This window comes from Lissotriton vulgaris, chromosome 9 (genome assembly GCF_964263255.1).
Source record: "Lissotriton vulgaris chromosome 9, aLisVul1.2, whole genome shotgun sequence".
NCBI lineage: Eukaryota > Metazoa > Chordata > Amphibia > Caudata > Salamandridae > Lissotriton > Lissotriton vulgaris.
In genome coordinates, this window is record NC_141697.1 from 407,083,926 (window position 1) to 407,098,780 (window position 14,855).

Consider the following 14,855-nt stretch of genomic DNA (forward strand, 5'->3'; position numbering starts at 1 on the left):
GGTCTGCCAGACTCATAATCAGCTACTTAGTTACTCCTCACCAGTGCAAATGGAGCACTCCTCACCTGATCTGCAATGCGACCAATGGTCTGATATTCAGTGATCTCCACATGCGCCCTGCTGCCTAGTCTCTAGAGGTGTGCAGTTTCAAAGGTATATGCATCACCCATTTATCACACGTCCAATGCTGTTGTATTTACTTTATTCGATGGAAAAGTCATCATAAAAGTATACAGTTTATACAATACATAAAAAAATAAAAGAGTAGGGACATAACACTCGTGTATATACAAACATCCTCCTACACTACTCAGTTTAAATTATCTAAAATCAAGCTCAAGGCTTGTTACATAAAAACCATAAAAACCAATTCATGCATTAATACTGTCCATCAGTTAGGTTAAAGGGGTGGAACGCTTGGCCCTCCTAGTGCGGGTCTGCCATGCACTACCCAGGAATTTGGCTACCCCACACACCACAGCAGTAGAAGATGTGTCAGTACGAAGGACCCGTAGGGCCATTTTGTTACATCTAAGGCCCACTCCCATGCATAAAGGTTTTAACCATATTTTCCTAGCAAACCTATAAGCCGGGCAGGCAAACAAAAAGTGCGCTACTGACTCATTAGGGGCTGCACAGCCGGGGCATGATTTAGGGAGAACACCATTACTTTTCCACCCAGAAGAACAGTCATTCACCGGCAAAGTCCCGTGCCTGAGTTTGAAGTCCAATGCAGTGCTTAGCTTCACGTCATCTAGGAACCAAAGCATTCAACATTGTGCAAGTCACTTATTAATTACGCACAAGATATCTGGCCTTTCCTCATGTTACCTTGCAACCAATTAACAATAGCTAGGTTTACTCAGCCCAAACAGGGCTAAATACTCATACCTTCATAGTGACACTCTAACAAGAGAGCGAGTGCATTTCTACAAAAGAACTTTAAATGAACATGTACAAGTCATTTACAATTACAGTTTGCAAAATGTTGTGGACGAACAGAAAACAATAAAGAAGAGATGTGGAAAAGCGGCAAAATATAACTATCCTTATTTCAGTCATGGCCAAGCAGCACATCAAAGTCAATCTGCCTAAGGAATTCCTTTTGATTCCCAGTCCACCAATTCCTTGAGTGGACAGACTATTTCTTTAATTTCCTCAGAACCATTAATGAGGAAGTCACAACATTATCACATGAAAGGGAAAATTGATAATTATCACACAATTTGGGGCCTGATGGTCTTAAAGTTTACAATAGTCTACAGAAGTCAACAGCTAGTGGCAGTGATGTGTTTCACAAGCTTTAGACCAACATCTTTCACCCACCATATGCATTTGTGTCACACCATGTAATTATTTACAACAAAAACAACTTAAAGTTGAAAACATTGAAGAATATGCTTTGGCTCTTCTATTACTTTCTAGAGCTTGCAAATTTGGACATCTACATGATGAATTGATGTGTTATCAAGTGATAATGCATACAAAAATCCAAAGCGTTCAAGAAAAACTATAGATTATTGTAAAATCAGATCTTAAAGAATGTTTTGCATCAGTACTAATGGAGAGACTTTCAGAAAGATGTGCTTAAGCTGCATGTCAACATAGCATTAATGGTCATGGGGATTCTTCAAACAAGGACAAGAAATAATAAAAAAAAAACTACTACTAATGTGGAAATCTGCAATTACGTGCTTCAGATGTGACAATATTCAGCATTTGGCTTACTTTCCAAAATGTCCAGCAAGAAATGTAAAATGCAACATAGTTGAACATTTTGCAAGAGTCTACATGAAGAAGACAGAGAGACATGTAGTGAAATGTGTTACAGACAATGATGAACCTTATTCAAGTGATGAAGGGCTAAAAAAAACTGTAGTGAAAAACGGATTGTTCTCAACTTCACTAGTAAGGAACCCAGAAAAGCTTTGTGTTTGATAATATTTGGGAGTATTCCTTTGCCGGTTACTGCTGACTGAGAACCCACTTACACTATTATTGCACAAATAATAGGGACAATGAATTTGTTGACTGAATTGGTTGCGCATCTGAAGCCACCTGATATTTATTTATGGGTTCATACCGTGCTTGAATCAACTCCCAAAGGAGTATCTCTGCGCCAAAAACGCCAGTGGCAGGTGGAAGAGAACTGCCAATCAGAAAAGAAGAGGGTGCTAATCAGAGATTCAAAACTAGCTAATTCTGGAACAGAAAGGTTTTCAACCTTTTTCTGAACATCAGATAGTCCGAACATTGTCTCAACAGATAAGGAATCTTATTCCATAATGCAGGACCAACCACTGACAGGGCTTTACCTCCCTGTCTTACCTTTCTGATCCTGGGCACTCGCAAAAGAAACTGATTACTCGACCTAAGGGTACGGGAGGGGTTATACGGAATACATTTCTCTGCCAGATATGAGGGTCCTAGTCCATGTAGGCCCTTGTGGACCACACAGCAGGTCTTAAACTTCACTCTTCGGCGGACTGACAGCCAGTGCAGTTTTTCCAAGAGGGGATTTGAGGGGGATCTAGGAGGTGCATTAAGGACCAATCTGGCAGCAGTATTTTGCACCACTTGAAGTATGCCCAGTACTTCTTCAATAGCCGATGCCAACATTCCATTGCAATAGTCAAGCCGACTAAGCACTAGGGCCTGCACCAAAGTTTTTCTTGTAGAATCAGGGAGTAGTGGAAACACTTTGCGAAGAAGACCTATAACATGGAAACAGGATCCTACTATGTGGTTTCCTTGCTGCTTTAGGGATAGCTCCTGGTCTAAGCGTACCCCCAAGTTCTTCACCACCTGTTTAGGTCCAGGAACCGGGCCTAGATCTAACGGCCACCAATGGCGGGACCACAACATCTTGGCCTCCCCAAAAAGCATGACCTCTGTCTTACCCACATTGCAGTGTAGGAGGTTCAAAGACATCCACTGGGAGACAGCATTCATGCCCTTGGAGAAGCATTGTTTAACTTCCGGAGTAAGAGATTTGAACGGAAAAAGAAGCTGGGTGTCAGCAGCATATGACACTGGGGTGAAACTGAAGGCTCCCATAATCCTCGCCAGGGGGGCCACAAAGATGTTAAAAAGGGTGGGGCTCAAACATGAGCTCTGTGACACCCCTTAGTGATCTCTACCTCTGCCGATTGAAAAGCACCCATGCTAACACATTGAGTGCGCTCGGAGAGAAAGCTCCTCATCCAGGCCAGGGCCATGTTCTCAAGCCCAATCTCTGCAAGACGTCCGAGTAAGATATTGTGAGATATAGTATTGAACGCTGCCGATAAATCCAACAGCACCAGGACTACAGAGAATCCCTTGTCCTGGTACATGCAAAGATCGTCCGTTACCGACAGCAAGGCCGATTCGGTGCTGTAATTCGGCCTGAAGCCGGACTGAGAATAGTCCAGGCTCCCAGATTGTTCGATGAAATGCGAAAGATGTTTATTCAGATGCTTGTCAGTAAGCTTGCCCAGGAATGGAAGCAGAGATATGGCTCTGAGGTTGGACAAATCCATCCACGGGATGGAGGTGTTTTTTTCTGAATAGGTCTCACCAGTGCCTTTTTCCACTCTCGTGGGACACAGCCATTGCCAAGCGAGAGGTTGACAAGGCGTTGGATCCCAGGACCGAGCGCCTGGCCAACCACTGGCATAATTCTAGCTGGAATAAAGTCAGACGGGCAGCCACTCTTAATTTGGCTTACCAAGTCCTCCACCTCATTCAAAGAGATGTCAGGAAATTTAGAAAGTATATCAGAATTTGCTCCTTCCATAGCCTGAAGCAATGCTATAGGCCGGTTTATAGATAGATTAGAATCTGTAATTTTTTCATAAATCTTATCTATTTTCTTAGTGAAAAAGCATGAGATATCTTCACATAATTGTTGTGAGGACATATCCATGCTCTCGCAGGCAACTGGTTTTATGAAGGATTGCAAAATCTGGTAAAGTACTTTAGGGGTGTCCCCTGCTGCCAAAAGTTGGGAGGCAATATAATTCTTACGGGCTGCTCTAATAGCTTTATGATAGGAGGGCAGAGCCGTCTGGTAGCATGTTCTATCAGCCTCCAAATGGGACAATCTTTTCAAGCTTCCTGGCAGCTCATTTAAGTGATCGTAAATGCTCGGAGAACCAAACTTCCTGCTTTTGAGCGGGCCTGGGTTTATAAGATTTCAGAGGGGCAATAAGTTCTACTGCTGTACGGATGGCCAACTTATATTTAGATAAGGCCACCTCAATGTTCTCTGTGGGCACGATATAGGTTCTACAAAAGTCTCCTTAAAAGCCTCCTGAGACATTTTGTACCATTGTCTCCGCTTCATTGGCAGTGGTAATGGTGGACTGAGAGGTTTGCCAAAATTTACCATAATAAATTCTGAAATAAAGTGGTCAGTCCAATTTACCTGCTTAGGCGGATGGCATACAATCGTAGGTGAATTGGAAAGAACTAGGTCTAATGTGTGTCCAACCTGATGGGTAGGTCCGATTTTACACTGTGTTAGACCTAATAGTGAGAGATCGGTCAGTAAGGACTGGGCCTCCACATTATCGTGCAGCTCACTATGGATATTAAAGTCCCCTAATAGTAGAAAGTCTTTGCCCACATTAAAATGTGGGGCCAGTGCTTCCACCAGAGAGATTGAAAATTTTGCGGAGGGGCCAGGAGGGCGATACACTAGAGCCCCTTTCCAGCTATTCTTTGCTGAGATACTGATCATAAAGATCATCAATTCTAAATCCGCGGTACTACACTGATATAATATGGAAATGGCTATTCTACTTCTATGTACTATAGCTATACCCCCTCCTACCTTGGTGGGGTGGTCTAATCTTACTATTTTATATCCCTCAGTGATCCCTAAAGTGATAGCAGGAACAGAATGGGGTTTAGGCCATGTCTCCGTAAGAAAACATAGGTCAGGTTGATAGGTTGAAATGAGGTCCTAGACCTCAGTACTATGCTTGGGCAATGATCTAATATTGCAAAGCAAATTTGTCCATCCTGGTTGTGTATTAGGACTCGGAGCAATCCCCGAGAAGTTTGTTGGAAAAGACAGGCAGCCTTATCATACTGTGCCTGGAAATGGCAGTGATAACATGAAAACGGTCCTTCCAGGAGAGACTCCCCCTCTCTTGCACAACCCGCCAGAGGAGCTTTTTTTAAGTCTAAAAGTGCTTTTGCAGAATAACTCACCCGTTTGAGAGAGTAGCCACCTCTATCAGGAGAAATCCGAAAAGTTACACTGGTGGTTCTAATAATGTGATCACATACAAAATGTTAATATTCTTTAAATGTATAAGTACAAAGGTCTTATGCAAACTTGATGTAGCTCAACGGGGCCCTTCTACTGTGGATGGAAGAATCAATGTTCTTTGTGCATCATACGTTGATCATGGATTCATTTGGGAGTAGTCAGGGGTCGCAGCTGTGACCTCTAGCTTGCTCTCTGCAACTCCTGGCACTTCCTTTTCCACCCTTGGCCTCAGAGGGGGAAAACATTTGCCTTCTCTGAGGCTAGGAGTCCCAGAGGATGTGCCAGGAGTAGCAGGTCACAGCTGCGACCCTTTAATTCTCACAAATGACGCTCATGACCTTGATTCTACCATTCCAAAAAAGGTACTGTTGTAGCATATGAGAGTGAATATACCAAAGGTCACTTACTGTAAGTATTTCCCTCTGTTTTTTTAAATGAAAATTGGGCAACTTAGGGGATTTACACATGCAAATTATTCTGAAATCACATGATAAAATAAATTTTACAGATCTTATAACATTCAATTTATTAGCAGGGATGAAATGAAATCTGAACTTAAAAAATTACATCATGCTAAAATTACTGAGTGCATTGAAACCTCGTAATGGATTTCACCATTGGTAGTTAGTAGATATGAGAATTGTAAATGTTGCTTATGAGTAGGTCTTAAGAACCTCAATTAAAAATATTGTGGTAGATCGATTTCCCTTGTGATGGCTAGATGAAATGCTGTCACTTACTAGAAATGGTAGTGTTTGGACAAAATATTGAATGAAAAATATCAAGAGACAGAAATATTGAAAAATAATTATTGTTGCACGCAAATATCATTATGCACAAATATGGTTACAGCAACAAATGATGGAGGGAATGCTGAATGAATCAAACATTCATCCTCATTCAAGAGATCCGGGTAAAATCCATTGTTCCTTTACTTACTACGCCAGCCCCGTTTGGACCCAGGCATATGCAAATCAGTCTTGACCCTCTTCCTCATGTGGCAGTCCAGCCCAAACTGCCAAGTAGGGTCCTCCCTGGACCAGAAACAAGAATTCTGGGACCAGCTTTGGGGTTACACCCCTCATCACCCAGACTAGCTAGAATCTAGTGGCATATTAAGCAATGGACCCACGTCTTGGCATACACATCCCACTTAGGGTGGAAAGTGCTGCGGCAACAATGATGGACAGAATGCTCAATGCATCAAATATTCACCCCTCTCAAGAGATCTGGGTTAAATCCATTGTTATTTTGCTCACTACACCACCCAAGTTTGGACCAAGCCACATACATATGAATCTTGACCCTGTTCCTCATGGGAACAGTCCAGCCCGAACTACCACACTGGGTCATCCCTGGACTGGGAACAAGCATCCTGGGACCTGTTTCGGGGTAACACCCCTCATCAGCCAGGCTAGCTTGAATCCAGTAGCACGGAGAGAAAGGGACCGACTTCTCAGCATAAACATCCCACTTAGGGCAAACAGTGATGTAACAGCAAATGATGGACAGAATGCTGAATGAATCAAACATTCACCCCTAGTCAAGAGTTCTGGGTTAAATAAAAACATTTTTTTTAAAAAGAGTTTAGGGTCAAATCCATATATTTTTTGCTCACTACGCCACCCCAATTTGGACCCAGATATATGAAAATCATTCTTGACCCTGTTCCTCATGGGAACAATCCAGCCCAAACTGCCAAGCTGGGTCCTTCCGGAACCGAATGCTCAATAAATCAAACATTCGCCTGTAGTCAAGAGATTGGGGTTAAATCCTTTGTTCCTTTGCTCACACACCACCCCAGTTTGGAGATGGCCATATGGAAATCAATCTGGACTGGAAACAAGCATCCTGAGACCGGTTTTGGAGTAACTCCACTTATCAGCCAGGCTAGCTTGAAGCTTGAATCCAGTGGCACAGCGAGCAAGAGACCCACGTCTGGGTATACCCATCCCAGTCAGGGTGAAAAGTACTGTGGCAACAAATGATGGATGGAATGCTGAATGAATCAAGCATTCTCCCCCAGGCAAGAGATCTGGGTTAAATCAATCATTATTTTGCCTACTATACCCCAGTTTGGACCCAGCCATATGCAAATCAGTCTTGACCCAGGTCCTCATGTGGATAGTCAGGTCCGAACTGCCAAGCCGGGTCCTCCCTGGACCGCAAATATGGTTGACAAGAAGATTTTTTTGAGGCAATATCATTGTAAATGATATCAATGATTTTAATACCAATTACACCAATATAGTTGCAAAACATTTAGGGGGCGCATTAGGATGTCGGGCGGATCGCCACTGCCATGCGGGCGGTGGCGATCTGCCCGGCATCCTTACCCGCCCATCACCCATTTACCCCCGCCATATTACTATGGCTGGGGGGGACCGTGGCGGACGGAAACACCTTGCAGCCGGGGCGGAAAAAGGGTTTATATGGTGGCGGTGTCTATCACACACCGCCAGCCACATTACGATGTGCTTTGGTAGATGCCTTTCAGTGGCGGCAATGCTGCAACGGAAAGGCAGGCGGTCTTTACTTTGGGGGCCCCCTGCGGGCCCCCATGGTGAAGGCGAGGTGGGGGGTGCACGTAGGGGGTACCTATGGTACCCTCCTGCATTTTAATGTACAACATGACAGGCACCTTGCGGTGCCTGTCATGTTGTGCATTGGAAAGCACAATGCACATTTTTAACATTGTGGTGGGCGGTGCTTAGAGCACCGCCTGCCACAATTGTAAAAATGTGGGATCCGCCCGCCACTGTGGTGGGCACATCCTAATTCCCCCTACGGGACCCCCCGCCCTTATGGCGGGCAGGCCCGTTGTCTGATAGGGTGGTGGGGGGACAAAGTCTGCTCGTCATCCTAATGTCCCCCTTAGTTGGGTGGAACACCACGGTCAGGCTGTCTGTGTATGTCATCAGTCCGACAGCCACATAACGATGGAGGTGGTCGGAGTGATAATCTTGGGGCAAGACCGCTGCCTCCAACAGGATCCAATATCCCATCGGGGCGGAGTTTGTACACCTCTATGAACAATGGAGGTGGTGCCATAGGGATTTAGAAGTCTCTTTACGCCAGTCCCGGTCCCACCGCTATGAAAAGGCAGACAGAAACGGACATTGGGTCCCCAAGCAGGGCACCCGTCCCTTTGGGCCACTCCTTAGTGGCTTTGGGGGCACATATAGTGCCCCCAAACATCTATGCACCATGTGACAGGCACCACATGGTGCGTGTCACATGGTGCATGTACATTTACAAAGTACATTTTTCTGCTGCGGCTTGTGCTGCAACCCTTTTCATGGGCAGCATCTCAAGCCGCAAGAGAAAAGAGCATTTTACAACCGCCTCATGTCTTTTGAGAAGAATTTCCTATTCGTGTACAGGCTGTACGAGGGACTTTTTGGAAGACGCCTGCTCCACGTACCCAGTCACACGTCTCCAAATGGTGCCAATGCAGGAATTATGACGGATTTCAGATATCCTAATTAGAACCAGAACTCCATGTTCAGTTGGGACTAATTATCACATTAAGTGACCTTGAGCGGGCGCTGTTACTCTTCTTCATCCACAAACCTATGCAACTACTCCACGTTTTATCTACACAAATAGGAAATTCTTCTCATAAGACATGAGGCAATATACATGTCAATCTTGGTGACATTTATACCTGACACACCTACGGATACCAGTCATCCATCCTGTATTTCCAACTTTAAGTTAACGTAATTGTGCATGAATACAGACTTCCTGAAGAAGGCTCACGCTGAAACGCGTTGAAATGGGAATGCACTTCTGTATTTTATAAATTAATTGGATTGTTTGTTATCATTCAAAAAATCTATGTCACATGTATTAGAATTTTGTATGCACTAACTTATAATAACACAAAAATATTTTCTTCAAAAAAAGATGATATAATAATCAATAAAATATTAGAATATATCAGCAAAAATATAGTGTGAGTTCAGTCATTAGCATAACGTTCTTCTTCACTTAAGTACAACAGGCACAAAACCTGGTGCAATCTTGCTCTTCTTTACCCAAAGAATAATACATTTTACTCCTGAGAGGTCCAACACTTTCCCTAGTGTTGCACTGTTTGGATTGGGATTAGTCATTCTTACCCCTTTGAAATCCAATGTGTTCTCTACTTTTGCTTTGTTTGGAGTGAGAATAGTAAATTTCACTTCTCCGAAATTCAATGCTTTCCCTACTGGTGCAGACTGAAGTGGGAATAGTAAATGTTACCCCTTCTAAGTTCAACACATTCCCTACCATTGCATTGACTGGAGTGAAAATAGTACACTTTACTCCTCCGAATTCCATAGCTTTTCTTACGGTTGCCCTGTTTGTCACACCCTGCCCGACACTTGTCCGCCCTTTTTGAACCAGTCAGCGCCAGGATGGCTGCAAGGTGACAGTGCGCTTTATAAGTTAAATAAATAAAATAAATAAATAAATGATGTGAGAGTTATTAAATGTAACCCCCCTCATGTTGTTCAACACTTTCCCTACTGTTGTGTTCTTTGGAGTTGGAATAGTATATTTCACCTCTCCAAAATACAGCACTTTCCATACTGAGGTTGTGTTGTTTGTTGTAGGAATAGTAATTTTAGCCACTCCAAAGTCCAAATTTTTCCCTACTGTGGCTTAGACTGAAGTGGGAATAGTAAATTTCACCCCTCCAAAGTGCAACGCTTTCTGTCCTGTTGCACTGACGGGACTAGGAATAGTAAATCTAACTACTTAGAAGTCCAGCACTTTCTCTAATATTGCAGTTCCTGGAGTAAGAATAGTAAATCTAAACCCTCTGAAGTCCAACACTTTCCCTACTTTTGCATATACTAGAGTGGGAATATTATATTTAATATTCTTAGACTTTTAAAATGTTATATTATTTGTTTCTATCTTTACATTTATTTTAATGTTCATGTTCATAGTATTTTTTGCAAATGCTTTTTATGGATGTTTCAATTTTTATATTTTATTTATTAAATCCATTAATTAATATATATTTTCTTATGCAATTGTTTAAATAAATAAAAATTAATTGTGTTTTTTTAAAATAATGTTCTTAAAATAATATAATTGTGTATGATATATATGGTATATATACCTACACACACTAGTCTTTCCAAGGATAAGGAAGCTCCCAGACACCATGTTTTGCTGCAAGCGATTTTTTTATTCCACAAATAGGAGGAGCTGTTGTGTAATAAATAATCACTTGGAGCAAAACGAGGGTCTGAGCGTTTCCTTACCCTGGAAACACTGGTGTGCACATTATATTGGCTGCCGGAGCCTGACCTAGACCACCGTACAGAGGTATTCTCATGGGCTTCCGGATTTCTCATGTTCCAGAGTACAGGCCATCCTCTGGATGGGAGGAAGAATGCTTTATGTTTAAAGCGTGTGCGGTAGTGCTTTCGTAGTCTGCACGCCTAGTGGTTAGGATGCATGCCAGCATGCCTCTTCTTTGCTGTATATGAACATATATATATATATATATATATATATATATATATATATATATATATATATATATATATATATATATATATATATATATATATATATATATATATATATATATATATATATATATATTACCTACTGGCGGTCGCCAGTAGGTAGTTATAGTTAGGATTTTTTTCAATGTTAAATCTGAAAATTCTATTTGGAATAACTTTGGCGCCGGTTGACGAATCTGCCTGAAAATTTCCTCAAAATGGCCTCGCGGCGTTCCGGTCCTTCCCTGAAAGTTTGGGGGGGATTCGTCAAGCGGGGGCCGAGATAAAAGGGGGGTCCCAAAACGCGTTTTCCCCATGTTAATTTCCATAGGGCGGTCGATTTCACTTTTAGCCCGAACGGCTGAATGGATTTCCACCAAACTTGGCAAAATTGTAGGGACTGGTAGCCCGATGTGCCTTTGCTATGTCTCAAGATATGTGCTCCAGTGGATTTTGAGTAATTAAGGTTCAAAAAAATATATATATCTATAGCCGCGCTCCGGTACGCGCACCGGTACGCGCACCGGGCGCTTACCGCGACTTGCGCGCAGAAAGCTGATTGGCTCTGGGGTGTCTGTAAACATTCTAAACAGTCCGGAGCGGCCGCCATCTTGTGTCTCGGTAGGATCGAGACACGAGAGGTGGCCAAAACAAAGAGGGAAATGACCATAAGGGGGCAGAGTAGACCCCCCTTGACCCCCTAGGTTTGATGTGGGGGCCATAAAAGGGCCCCGCGGAGCAAAAAAAAATGTAAAAAAATTTTGATTTTCGCGGGGTGAGCGCCCGGTACGCGCACCGGTACGCGCACCGGTAAGCGTACCGGGGAGAGTACCATGGGGAAAAAGAATGACAGTTTTAAAAGTAGCTGTTTAAAAAAAAAAATGTTTTGTTGTTTTTTTTTATACATACACATACATATATATATAAATGCATATGCATATATATATATGCATATATGTGTATATGTGTGCGTGTAGAGAGAGGTAGAGAGGTAGAGGTGTAGAGGTAGAGAGGTAGAGAGGTAGCGGTAGAGAGGTAGAGATTAGTAGAGAGAGAAGAAGAGAGAGGTAGAGAGGTAGAGAGTAGAGAGTGAGTAATAGAGAGTAGAGAGTGAGTAGTAGAGAGTAGTAGAGAGCAGTAGAGAGAGTAGCAGAGAGTGAGTAGTAGAGAGTAGTAGAGTGAATAGTAGAGTGAGTAGTAGAGAGTAGTAGAGAGTGAGTAGTAGAGAGTGAGTAGTAGACAGTAGTAGAGAGTAAGTAGTAGAGTGAGTAGTAGAGAGCAGTAGAAAGTGAGTAGTAGAGAGTAGTAAAGAGTAGTAGAGAGTGAGTAGTAGAGAGTGAGTAGTAGAGAGTAGTAGAGAATGAGTAGCAGAGAGAATAGTAGTGAGTAGTAGAGAGTGAGTAGTAGAGTGAGTAGTAGAGACTAGTAGAGAGAGAGTAGTAGAGAGTGAGTAGTAGACAGTAGTAGAGAGTGAGAAGTAGAGAGTGAGTAGTAGAGAGTAGTAGTGAGTAGTAAAGAGTGAGTAGTAGAGAGAGAGTAGTAGAGAGTGAGTAGTAGAGAGTAGTAGATAGTGAGTAGTAGGGAGTAGTGAGTAGCGAGTAGTAGGGAGTGAGTAGTAGAGAGAGAGTAGTAGAGAGTAGTAGAGTAGTAGAGAATGAGTAGTAGACAGTGAGTATTTGAGAGTAGTGGAGTAGGAGAGAGTAAGTAGTAGAGAGTAGTGGAGAATATTCCAAAGTTTGGCACAGCACCACTTTCTCAATGAGTCCAATCAAATCATATCACTTAGAGTCCTTATTGAAGCGCTGAATCTTGGTGTATATTCAAATGCTTTTATTTTCCTTAAGTTTATGTACCACAGCCAGCCGAAAGGTTTCGTTCTGTACAACAGAACTTCTTCAGGGCGTTCTTATTTCCTTCAAGTTATGTCGGTATCCAGTTGTCATATAACTAGATATTTCTTCCAAATGTTAGACGAGACATAAGTATATTCTTATTCAAAGTGACTAGGTATCAATTTTACCCACACAATTCGGGCAGACTTGAGTAATTTATAGCATCCTCAAAGTCAGTCTTTCAAAAATTCCAAAGTATAGGACATGATAATCCAAATCCAAATGTTTCTCAAGAAAAGTAATTTACAATCGTTCGGAATATCGGTGTTTGGGCAGATATGATCCAGGGACCCCCAGTATGCAAGGGGAATTAGTCCCCCCTCTACAAACGCGCCAGTGGCGTGCATTGCAGAGAGGTGTAACAAGGGTGTGGCCTCATTACACTTCTCTGCAATGCAGCTCCCTCGCGCATACTGGAGGCTCCTGGTGGACCAGTTGACCCCAGGGACCCCCAGTATGCAAGGGGAATTAGTTCCCCCTCTGCAAACGCGGCAGTGGGCTGCGTTGCAGAGAGGTGTAACAAGGGGCATAGTCTCATTACACCTCTGCAATGCAGCCCCTGGCGCATACTGGAGGTTTCAGGTGGGCTAATTGGCCCCCAGGGGCCCCCAGTATGCAAGGGGAATTAGTTCCCCCTCTTCAAACATGCACGGGGCTGCGTTGCAGAGAGGTGTAAAAAGGGTTGTGGCTTCATTACACCTCTCTGCAATGCAGTCCCCTGGCGCATACTGGAGATTCCTGGTGGGCTTTCAGGTGTTATATAGTTAGGAATTAGCATTAAAAAAACCTTTGAAATTCACTGAAAAAACCATAGGTTTCACACCAGTTATAGTTAGGAATTAGCATTTAAAAAACCTTTGAAATTCACTGAAAAAACCATAGGTTTCACACCAGTTATAGTTAGGAATTAGCATTTAAAAAACCTATTAAATTCACTGACAAAACCATAGATTTCACACCATTTATAGTTAGCTGGAAATTTTACTGACATAAAACCATTGAAATTCCCACGTTATAGTTAGTTGGACTCACTATAACTTGCGCGCCTGTAATGCACTGCTGATGACGTCACATATTACATCACTCATGACATGGTCAGTGACATCACTCATGACATCACTGATGACACCATCCTTGTGACAGAGTGACAGACCTAATTTCAGTGTAATGTAACGCTTGAAACACATATTCAAAAATAGAAACAAACATTTTGAAAAAAATGGAGATACCCAAACCAGTAACAACAACCAATTCAGTAATTCCACCATCTATATACACATCCACTCATTCACCAACAGTTCTATATAGTCACTCATATATATACTCACTCATCATATGTAGTGATACACCTATACATCCTGTTACACATCAGCAGTCATCCAAAAGTTACTCACACACATACTCACACATGCAAATAAACTATTGAACATCCATTTATTTGCATATACATTTATACACACACTACCACCTTACTTCTAAGGAAACTTACCCATACTTACTCTCTTAAACAATCACTTATAGAAACACATACTTATTTAAACAGGAACTCCTACAATCTCTCACTATATATACTATACTCACTTATATACATCAATACTCACATATACTAGATTAAAACATATGTCGTTACTAATGAAGACACTAGTGAGACAGTCATTCACTCACTAACACACACATATACACACTCATCCACCCATACAGTCCTGCACATATGCTGTCTTCAAAACACATACAAACAGTGAGTCAGTCACCAACCCCTGCAGCCACTTATACACAAAGAGAAACACTGATACAAACATTTAAATATTTAAACAATACTCGCTAATATATGTATTCACTAAGATACACGTAATAAGCCAGTTACCCAACCAATTTTTTTTAAAAAAAACATCCATTTACACACTTATTTAAACATTTATTCTTCCATCGACCTTTACAAATACATATATAAAACAAATTTATTTTTCAGAAAGACACACATTCACTGGATGGTGTCATCAGTGATGTCATGAGTGATGTCACTGACCATGTCATGAGTGATGTAATATGTGACGTCATCAGCAGTGCATTACAGGCGCGCAAGTTATAGTGAGTCCAACTAACTATAACGTGGGAATTTCAATGGTTTTATGTCAGTAAAATTTCCAGCTAACTATAAATGGTGTGAAATCTATGGTTTTGTCAGTGAATTTA